We start from the raw sequence: 10,424 nt of genomic DNA, 5'->3' as shown, positions 1-10,424 counted from the left end.
GGACTTTCTGAGGCCCTGTCCTGGTTGATACCTCAGCGATTATCTAAAAATATTAAACTATCGACTGTGTAGAGCGAGGTAACCTTTAGAATTGTTGCACTTGAATTATAATAACAAAAATCACAGTGTTGTCTTTGTCCCATTTCCAGAAGGGGCGCCGAGAACGCATTCGAAATTTTGGCTACTAGATTTTGCACCTTCCGCAGGCCAATCGACCTCCTCTCAGATCACGCCACTGGGGTCGTCCGCGCAGCTTGTGTGCTGCACAACTACCTACAAGACGACAAGTTGCACATGCTAAATGCCTACGTTGATTGAAGTCGACCACTTCGGCAACATCGTTGATGGCCAGTGGCGCAAGGAAGTCTCTCAACAGACAAACGCGTTGCTCCACCAACCAAGGCTGAGATTGCAGCACGTCGACCAATCTGCCCGAAAATGCAACACAGTGGCCACCGCAGTGAGAGACCTGTATTGCAGGTACTTTGTAAAGGAAGCTGCATTGCCATGGCAAAGGAACCGCGCTGGGCTGAAATCCTAAGTAGTGTCAGCGGTATGGTGACAAATCACGAAGTTTTCAAGTTTTTGTGTGTGAGGATCGTCTGACCTATTTCCAGTGGAGCAGGGAGGTGAGGCCACCATTACAACAATATTCTGCCGCTGCGCGTTAGCTACCTTTGAACGGGCGCTCTTGTGAGAGACGGCTTCCGTGTGAGGCCCACTAGGACTTTCAACAGAGAAAGTGAAACATCTGTATTGTACCAAGACCGGTGCTACTGGAGGGGGATGAAATTAGGGAGTTTCCCTGTTCATGTACGCTCTTAATGTGCTTAACTAGGAGTGGACGTAATTTATACTCTGCCGCCCGTGGAGGAGTGACACAGTCCTCTCAGATCCTTGGTTGGATAAGTGGGACGAGTGTTTTCAGTGCACGTTCTGCAAGATCCTGAACTGAGGCGCAGTCCTTAAAGGGAAGCCGGAACACTTCTTTAAAAAAAATGAGATAGAGCTTGATTCTAGCGTAGTTTTATCCCGTGGATATGAATATCGCGTTCGTTTTCCTCGAAGATGTAACTAAACGCGAAAAAACACGAAAAACACCCGACCCGTCGTGGCTTCATAAGAGGGCCTTTCGGCCGCAAAGCTCGTGTCGCTCGAGGGCCTCGCATGCAATCCCTAGCTTGCCAGGTGTATTCCCCCGTATTGGCACAAGTGTTAACATATTTGTCTGCCCTTCTTAAAAAAAATAGCAAGAGTACGCGTGCATAGCTTTGGTGGACGCTGCTGGAAGGAAGATTCCGAAAACTCCTTTTGTGGCGACACGCTCCTGGAAGGAGGGCCCTCGGTGGTACTTCGAAAATGATTTTCTGCAACCTCCATGCACCAAATTATAAAGAAAATAATTTCGATATTCGAGATCCTGGAGGTAGTGTAGTGTTGAGAGGGAGTGTGTTTGTACACGCCGAAGAAGCGTAGCATCTGCCCTCTCTGCAGTGGGGGGTGGGCTATAGGGGGTTATGTGGATACGACGAAGCTATAACAGAAGGCACGGCGAGTTTCCTTCTCGTCGTGCCTTGCGTTGTAGCTTCCGGGTCACGTAGGAGTCGATTTCGTCTGGCCATTGACAAGGGGCACTCGGATCGTCGGCGGCGTGCGTAGATGAGTGGGCGGCCTTGCAACACTGGCGCACAACGCAAATATTTGCCTTTTGGCGCCGCTGCACCCCATGATTCCAGCAACATGTTATGTTCCTCTTTATTCATATTTGATGTCTGCCAAAAAGGTGAGCCTGTACTTGATTCTTTTTCTTTTGTAATTGCATCTTTTTGTCTTTTGTTAGTTGTTATCTTTCAACATTTAAAGCGAGCAATAAAAAATTTATTTCTGGATCACCCCTGCCTCATATTATCTCTCTAGTTAATTTCCACCCCGGACCTGTTGCCTGCAAATCAGTCAACTTTTTTTTGTAGAAAATGGGTTGTGGGTCTTTGCCTCTTTTACGGACAAACTGGCGGACACTTTTTGTAGCAGGTATAGCCCAAAGTAGATCGACAGAGTACTGGCTGATTCCCCACAGGGTGAGGTGCTATTTTACTGTTTTCGTTTAACCTACGCTGCCAAATCGGGTCTTTACTTAACACAGAATGCGTTTTATCGGCCGACTTTTAGGAAATGAACGACACGCTGGACGTGCAAAACACATTCTGTACTTCCTCAGCGTAGGTCAGCATGAACAAGCTAACGTAAATGTTTAGCTTTTCTTTTAATTCAAAACAATATTAGCGACTGCGAACATGACAAAAACACTGAAGATAAAGGAAACGACATAAATAAAAAAACCACAGGGTTTGAGATGCAAAAAAAAAGCCAAAACAATCATGTTGGTGAAATAGTCGCAAACTATGCACGAAACCAATTTGCCACAGGATTCCTATGACAAATGTCACGCGTGGCACGTGTGACATTTGCCTAGGGGACTCATTGAATAGTAGAAAGACCCTTTCTTGAAATCTGTTTGGGGATCTGACACGAAGGTCCGTCCAGAAACCGAGAATCGCTGATCGGCACCTTGTAATTAAAGCCATTTTACACGCGTGTCGTTTGAGTAGCACGCGTCCAGCGCGTTTACATATCAATAGTTGTTGTCACTATACGTAAAAATGTGAAGCTCGATTTTTATCAAATGGCTTTAATAACAAGGTGCTGTTCAGCGTTTCTCGGTTTCTAGACAGACCCTCGCGTCATCTGTAAACAGATTTGAAGAAAGGATCTTCCTACTATGCCACGAGTCCCTTACGCAAAGTGATCGAACAGAAGCGTCAATTGTTATCGCCTGCAATTTTACAAAGGAAGCAATCACAACCCTCGCGTGGTACGCAAACGCCAGTTCGTTCAAATGCCGAACTGAAGCTTACATCCCCCGGCAAAAAATATTCACATGGAAGAAGCACATCCGGCGCCCCATCCCCGCAGCGAATTTTGAAGACGACGACGTAGGTGACGCATTTTTCGTATTTTTGATTCCCACGTTGCTCTGACCACCGTGACGTCTTTCACGAGCCGCGTTTGATTGGCTGTCCGTCCCCTTCGCAAGAGCGGCCGTTCGCAAGGAAAGTTTGGCAAAATACGGAGTTGCGAATTAGTCGAATTCGCACCGCAACTGCGTTGTGCCGCAAGAACGGCGTCGCAATTGCGAAATCGCAGGCAAATTCGCACCATGTGAATCAGGCATAAGACCAATCGGCGAAACACAAGAAATCGCACATCCCCGCTCAACCACGCGCATCTGCGTCCCTTACATAAAGGAAACCAGCGAAGCGCTCGCGCGTGTGCTGGCAAAAGAAGGCATCCAGATGTCCCACAAACCAGTGTCAACGCTTGGACACCTGATGCCCCGGCCAAAAGATCGTCCCCCCAAGGAAAGAGCGCAAGGCGTTATTTACCAGATTCCTTGTGCGGATTGCCCTGCCACATACATCGGCGAAACCAAAAACTTTAAAGAAAGACTTCGCCAGCACAAAACCGACGTGCGAAAATTCGATCATGAGCGCAGCGCGGTTGCGGAACACAGTGACTCGAATGACCACCGCATTGACTTCGACGACACACGCATCCTCGACATTGACGCCAATTCCCGGCAAAGGCTCTTCGTCGAGTCATGGCACATTCAAACCACACCGCAAAACATCAATCGGTCACTTGGCTCTTTACCGTCGGCTTACGTCAGCGGGCTCAGCCACATTACGATCGCGAAAACATCACGTCCACCGCCGTAAAAGAAGACCACGTGCTCCTCGCACACACAGTCGCTCCTGAAGAAGAAACCAAGCAGGTTTCGAAACGTTGGGCTCCTTTTTATTTTTGGTTGGCGTTCCTTCCTCCTCTTCTAATTGTTCTTACCCAACCAGGCAGATTTCTGCCAAACGTTTACTTTCGTACCTTGTTTGGAATTAGGTGTAAACAGACTAGTAGCTGCAATAAAAATGCATAGCGAAAAATGCGGTTACGATGAACGATAATTGCAGCATATCCCAATAGATCAAACTGCCAAGAGCGCCGTTTTGCTCTGCAAGCTGGGTTTCCCCCAACGCAGGCAGTACGTTGGGGGGACGCAAGCTCGCATAGAAAACTGGCTTTTTTATTCTTTTGAGCAACCGGGTAAGCCGTGCAGAAGAAAAAAATAAATTGACTTTTGCGTAGAAAGCGGGGAGAGTGTGAGCCGGTGAGGCGTTGAAAAATAAAGCGGCCACTGAATAGCCGCGTAGAGCCTCCCTCATGACGTACAGACGCCATTTCAAGAGTAAACAACATTTCTAAATGTGGCGTGCTTGTTTCATGTCAAATTTATTAAAGCTGTTATATAAATTACCCGCTATATTGGACTGGTAGACGGTTTTTTGAGAGTTCGATATAAACAGGTTTGACTTACCAACGGTGCGTATGGATAATTTACACGTTCGTTTTATGTTCAGATGCCTTCGACATCTACATCGGGCAAGCACCCTTGGATGTGTCACCGAGAAAACGGAAGGGTCTCATGAACAAGTATATTGCGGAGCAACTTCAGGATATCAACAAGAAGCTGCAGTTTTAAGCTACTTTCGGGAGCTAACTTGGTTTTCCTGTTGATGTCACGACAGCGCTGGATTATTTGCTTTGTCATGCGTGTAACATATATGTTTTGTCAACTTTACCTGGTTTCGAGTCATTTTGTTAGTTCCTTTTGCATGCTCTTTTCAGGAAGGGTGTCGGGGGTTCATTTCAATGGAGAGCCTCGGATTCAGAAAGACACACCGGGGGTTGTTAGCTCACCTTTTTCCGAACAGGAATTGTACAGGCGGACCTGCAGAATGGGAGGGCCCGCATAGCAGGTCGACCCGTATCAGGTCGGTGCTTCTGTATGCGACCCGTTCACATATAGTACGACCTGTTTGCATACGGGTCCCGTATGTCCATAACATCATATGACCCACACGAATCAACCTGTATGAAAACTATATGTTTTTTTGTTTTTTTTCAGTAGGGCAACACGGTTCATTGTACAGTATTCAGTAATCCTGTTCAGATTATGGTTCGCACCGGCCGAACGGTTTGGACACGGTTAATTTTACGGTATACAGTAATCCAGTTCAGATAACAGTATGCACCGGCCCCACGGTTTGGACACGGTTCATTTTACGGTATACAGTAATCCAGTTCAGATTACCCCAAGTAGCACAACACGCCGGGTTGGGGATGGGGCGGTATTGGCCTGCCGGGATACCGATACCGGCCAGTACCGGAAACGCCCCAAGGGGCGACATCGGCCGGGCCCAATGCCGGAATCCGGCCGGTACCGGGAACTTATTGGGAAACTGGGATGCCGGGAATACGGGATGTTCCCAGCGAGCTCCCGACACAGATCCCCGGCATGGAACCGGTGGTACGGTAGGAAACCATCAGTGTGCCAGCGTGTTTCCGGGTCAGAGCCAGTCCAATTGCGGATTAGTCCCAGCGTAAAAACAGATCAGTGCCAGCGTAATTGCGGGTCAGTGGCTGCGAAATTGCGGATCAGCACCAGCGTATGCGTCATTCACTGTACCCAGCATAGAACCAGCAGAATGCTAGCTGTGTCAGGCTTTAAAACCCAGGAATGACATCCTACTGCATTTTTGAACAGCTAACTTCTCAGTAGATCAAATTGACTTAAATGTGGAAATGCTAAATTTCTCAGTCCGAACTATTTTATTGGTTTTCATATCTTTTATAGGTGCTGACCGTTTTTAACATGTTTTTCGAACTTGAATTGAAAAAAGCCGGTTTAGTATTTGTGCAATTTTAAGAAACAATTCTGTGTGAACAATTGACTTTCTCCATGTATACAGTATACTCATGGCAATTACTGTATACTCGTTGAGACGACATGTCCCATTCATCTGTCGCCCAGATGCATATTGTGGGTAGTACAAGAAGGGAACATACAGAATTTTTTTTACCGTGACGTTCTTTATTGTGACTCGTGCATCCATAGCAGCTAGCTCCTCAGCCCGAGTTTCCCTCATCGTCAAAGGCGGTTGGAACCACCAGTGGAGTGTCCGTCTTTTTAACTCTATTGCCCTTGCCCGCCTCCCTGCCCGTCAGCCACTTCTGCACCGCGTCCACGCTGCACGAGTGCGACTTTGTATGGCACCTGTAAAGAGAATTGTCAGATCACACAGATTAGTTGAGGGATAGGGGAAGCCAATATCTTGCATATTAGCTACACACAAGGTGCTGTTCACACACTGCAATTTGTGAGCGTTTCCTTTGTGTAAATATAGGTCCCTCACCTAGCCTGAAATTCAAAGGTGACAGAAAGAGAGCACCACAGAGGTGGAGATTGTGGGTTTGACTACCACGCTAAGGTGCAGATTCTATGGAGGCATATGGCTATTTCACGCAACATCCTATTAATGTGAAATGGGGGGCGAGACGGGGCGGGGGGCGAGAAGGGGTGGGGCGCAGAGACGAGTGGCTAAAAAAAGAGCAAAACTTCCCCAACTGACACTCTACAGACCAAGGCCTCTAAATGGTCGTCATTAGATTTTCAACCTGGAAACTAACAGGATAACAAGACAAGACCAACAAAAACCTTTTTTCACAGTTCCTTCAAAACGCTGCTTTTCAGTATGAAGATTCCGAAAATGCTAACACAGGAGATATTCATAATAAAAAATGCAAATCAAATTTAAAAAAAAAGACATGAATTGACGACTTAAATTTTGCATATCGCAAGACTTAACGGGAAACTGAAGCTGTTCTGTATTTGACGAAGAACACCAAAATCGTCTTGATATGGCCTCCAGGATCACGAATATCGAGTTTATTTTTTCAATCTGGTGCATGGAGGCTCCAGAAATTAATTTCTAAAGTACACCTGAAGCCCCTCCTGCCCGGGGCGTGACGTCATGCTGGGAGTTTTCGGAATTTCAGCTCTCGCTCATCTTCAGCTCCTGTCAAACCTATGCACATGAACTCTTGAATTTGTAAAAAGGTCAGAAATCGACGCCACAACTGGCGTCAGTGTGGAAAAATACAACTGGCAAGCTTGCAATTGCACGCGCCGCCCACACGAGCGACACGTGCTTGGCGCCCCAAAGATCCTAGTACGACGTAACGACTGCTCTGAGGCTTTTCGTGTTTTCTTGCGTCTAGTTACACCTTCGGGGAAAACGAAAGCGATATTCAGATTCACAGGACAAAAATATGCCAGAAGTCACCTATAACTCGTTTTTTTGTCAAGAAGTGTTTCAGTTTCCCTTTAATTGTCAACATATTTCAAAGATTGTGCTTGTCTATTGAGCTCCAATAGAGATACCATCAATTTAATAGCTAGTAAAGAATATGCAATACCGATGACCACCTTACACGTCATGGCGTCCTTGAACCTTGACTTTCCTTGGTAGCCCAGAAGGGCCGGAGAACTGCTCCTGGATTTTTCTTGAGGACAGGCGTCCCATCACCTCTCGCACCACCTTCTGCAGGTTCTTGCTGTCTCCTAGAGACACGAGCTGCTCCTCCTAGAAAGACAAAATGTGCTCTCAATATGTCAATGAAGTTATTTATATGCAGATACAATGGTATGAACATGTCTCAAGTAAGAGAATGTGAATGCCCAGGTAAATGCAGCAAGCCACACTATACATGCATCAAATGGTTACAATATTTACTAGAGAGAGAATAAAAAATATTAGAATATATGGCAACTCTACCTGTCTTAGACGAAACCAGAAAGATTAAAATATTTCCCTCCATACTCCGCTAAATCTCATTAGTCAGTCAAATTCGTTGCAACGTTCAAATTGTGCAAACGTTTTGATGGATCCTCTTTGCCCATCAGCATCCACTCGGTAATTTTAATAATGTATGTGGTTCTCAAAACAGTGAATTCAAGACCCTGCACATCATGACTTTGTTAAAGCTTAGTCTAGCTGCCGGCTAGTCACCCTGCAAATTTATCACCTATTTTACAACTTTACGAAGACTGGAATTGAAAAAGGCATAAAAAGGCAGGAATTGACCAAACCGTCATCATAGTTGCAAAAAATGGCAACATCAGCACAGTATGAGTAGTTACCTTTCCATATTTTTGTTTAGTGCTGACTCAGTGGTGGCCCTGTAGGCCAATGAACCAACTTACTCAGCTCAAGCTCGCCTCGTGTAATAATCGCTTGTGCGACTACCGTATGCTATGCCTGGAGACACAGCTGCGCATGCACTCACAACCCCTGAATAAAGTGGCAGATGCAATGACAGTTACTCTTTCACCTTGGAAATTTTGATTTCCTCTCATAGGGTGACCTTCGGTTAGGACTGGTTAACATCTCATTTTGGAAATGCACTACTAATATAAAGTAAAGATGGAGTTAATTAAGATTTATCTGGCAACCCCTTACAAATTTGTTTGGCCATGCGCATATGGTGGGCACACTCAAAAGCGATTTTAGACCAGGCTAAAATTTATTTTCAAGCATGTACCTTTACTTCTGTAGCAGATGCCGAAAGCACAAATGAATTTATCGCCCTAAATATTTAGATCTCTTAACTATAGCCTCAAGTGAGAACAGGAACAAACCCAAAAGAAGCCCAATATATACTACAGCATCTCGATCCTTCTGTCAAGCAAGCATTAAACACAAAAAGCACGCGGGCTGGTTTGTGCGTGCTCCGCACACATACTCACGGCGAGATGTGTTGCAGGTGCGGAATTTAACTTCTAAGGATAAAACGGGCAGAAGTGTTGTAGCAAATCAGCATGATTTATGATTATTTGCAGGCCGACATATTGTAAGCACCCAAAGGCAAATGTGCTGGGCGATTTTACTTCCCCCGTTGTGAAATGTTTTACTTAAAAATATTTCAAGAAGCGGCAGTTGAAAAAGACTTAAAATGCCATTCAATGAGGATGCACATGAAGGCTTCTTGTCTACACGACCTTCGGGTGGAAAGTACTGTTCAAAAATGTAATGATGCACAAATATTTAATTTTTGGTCGCCAACGTCCATCATTTCTCCCATCAGTAGCCTCTATGAAACGCAGTTTAACAATTGCAAAAACTTTACGCAGGCTACTAAAGCTGACTTGCAAAACGTGCAACTGGCGTTGCGTCACCTTGACACAATTCTATTGCAGGGTTCAGTTTAAGGGTACCCCTTACAATAAATAGCCTTCCATTGTGCATTGGCTGTGCATGCACTCTGCTGTTATAAATAACAGAAGGCCCGTAATGAAGGTAGCGCAACTACTAATTTTTAATTTGCCACCGACTGTGCTTAAAACATAGTTTGGGTGGGCATCCATTTGAAATATTACGGTAAAAGGCCCAAGTTAAACCACAAAGTAAGAATCGCAGCCTCATACCCGTCAATATTTTGAAAAAGAGGACACATAAATACCGGCAGTGTCCTGTTGGTGAAGTTCTTCAGCTGCGCTTCTGCAGCACTAAGCTGTTCCATGTTGCGGAGAGGCATCAGGAACAGCTCGGGTGGCTCAGGCCTGGCCAGTTCCTGGGGCGTCGCCTGTTCCCCGGGCCTCGCCTGCTCTCCCTGGTGCTTGAAAGACACCACGTGCCCGAGCACCTGCCCAACAGACTTGCAGTTCCCTGTTCTGCTGCTGTAGGTGCCCATTCTGGATGTGCGGGTCTATCACGGCCTAAGCAGCTGAGCGTCGAAGGCTGCAAGGTAACCAAGGCATAAGAAAGCATTATCCATTTTCCTGATCAACATTATGCACTGATGATGCGAAGAAACTTTTTCAGAAACTTGGGTTTCGGGAAGTTTCAGAAGAATGCTTGAACCTTCAGGTGTTTCGGATGGTTTGGGTAGCTTTGGAACAGTTGCCAGACACAGTGAGTGTTTCAAATTTTTGTAAAAATTTAAGAGACGTTATAATTTGTATGCAATATTCATAAATTTAATTTAAAAAATGTGTTAATCAAATAAACTTTCTAAAAAGGAGACACGGCCCCAATTTTCAGAACTTCACAGTTTTGGCTTGTATGGTCAAAATGAATGCTCCCACAAAGTTTTATGATGTTTTTTGACAATCAATGGAAATAAAAATGCTGATTCGTCGGCGACGCACGCGAGACGCGCTGCGCTCGGCTGCGATAAGCACCAGTTTAAAAATCTGATATATAGGTCCGTGTCTATTAGGCCTAGCTTGGTGCCTGTACCCTTGTTGGAACTGCCATTTTCTGGGCTTTCAAGACGGCCTTTTTTTAACTATCAACCGTGTAAGAATGGGAGAGAATCCCGTTAAGAACACTTGCCCTGGTATAGAAAACGAAATTGGCTGCAAGCGGCTGCTCTGTGGTCACATGATACCTCTCACCTAGGCATATGACGCTTTAGAATGAATTGGCACTTCCAAGTAAAGCACAGGTCATCAATTGTGCCCCTTGTTA

At 45.6% G+C, this 10,424-nt stretch overlaps 1 long non-coding RNA gene across 1 annotated transcript; it reads right to left on the bottom strand.

The window, feature by feature from the left end:
* Positions 1–6,108: 6,108 nt before the first annotated feature.
* On the bottom strand, positions 6,109–9,475 carry LOC121833784. Its single transcript, XR_006076861.1, has 3 exons — positions 9,415–9,475; positions 7,387–7,538; positions 6,109–6,169 (listed from the first exon to the last, which is right to left on the bottom strand). It is a non-coding gene; the product is annotated as an uncharacterized LOC121833784 (long non-coding RNA).
* Between the last annotated feature and the right edge of the window lie 949 nt (positions 9,476–10,424).

The sequence above is a fragment of the Ixodes scapularis genome, unplaced genomic scaffold (assembly GCF_016920785.2).
Source record: "Ixodes scapularis isolate PalLabHiFi unplaced genomic scaffold, ASM1692078v2 PGA_scaffold10__122_contigs__length_95168666, whole genome shotgun sequence".
NCBI classification, from domain to species: domain Eukaryota; kingdom Metazoa; phylum Arthropoda; class Arachnida; order Ixodida; family Ixodidae; genus Ixodes; species Ixodes scapularis.
This window is presented reverse-complemented; position numbering and strand designations above follow the sequence as displayed.